Below are 574 nucleotides of genomic sequence, written 5' to 3' on the forward strand. Positions count from 1 at the left end.
AATAGAAGATACCTAAGCTGAAAGTGATGTCAATGCGTCCACTTCGTGCACTCCACCTACTTATCTCCTAGAAGTAGCTCGATACTAGTAGTTGCTGCTAGTGATTCTCTTAATGATCTCGTAAGCCTCATTATAAGACATTGACAAGAGAGCACCATTTGCAGAAGCATGTACCATTATCCTTGTGTGTGCGTTGAGACCGTTAAAAAACGTCTTCAACTGGATACAGTGTGGAATCCCATGATGAGGGCACTTATGAAGTAATGCTTTGGATCTCTTCCATGCCTCGTACAAAGATTCATCATCCAATTTTTGAAAAGTGGTTATCTCATTTCAAAACTTTGTGTTTTTGCTTCGTGGAAAATACTTAACCAAAAATTGTTCACCTAGTTCTTGCCATGTAGATATTAAACTTGGTGGCAATGAATTAGGCCATGCTCATGCTCGATCTCGCAACGAGTATGGAAACAACTTCAACCTCAATGCGTCTTCAGCCACACTGACTATTTTAAATGAATCACTCACCTCTAAGAGTAATCGAAGGTGAAGGTGGGGATCTTCTGTGGGCATACCA

The 574-nt window shown here is 40.6% G+C and overlaps 1 non-coding gene across 1 annotated transcript; it reads left to right on the forward strand.

Annotated features, from left to right (window-relative positions):
- The first annotated feature begins 235 nt into the window (after nt 1-235).
- LOC121211929 (small nucleolar RNA R71) lies at nt 236-342 on the forward strand. Its single transcript, XR_005907145.1, has one exon. It is a non-coding gene; the product is annotated as a small nucleolar RNA R71 (small nucleolar RNA).
- Nucleotides 343-574: the final 232 nt, after the last annotated feature.

Source organism: Gossypium hirsutum, chromosome A12, assembly GCF_007990345.1.
Source record: "Gossypium hirsutum isolate 1008001.06 chromosome A12, Gossypium_hirsutum_v2.1, whole genome shotgun sequence".
Classification (NCBI taxonomy): Eukaryota; Viridiplantae; Streptophyta; class Magnoliopsida; order Malvales; family Malvaceae; genus Gossypium; species Gossypium hirsutum.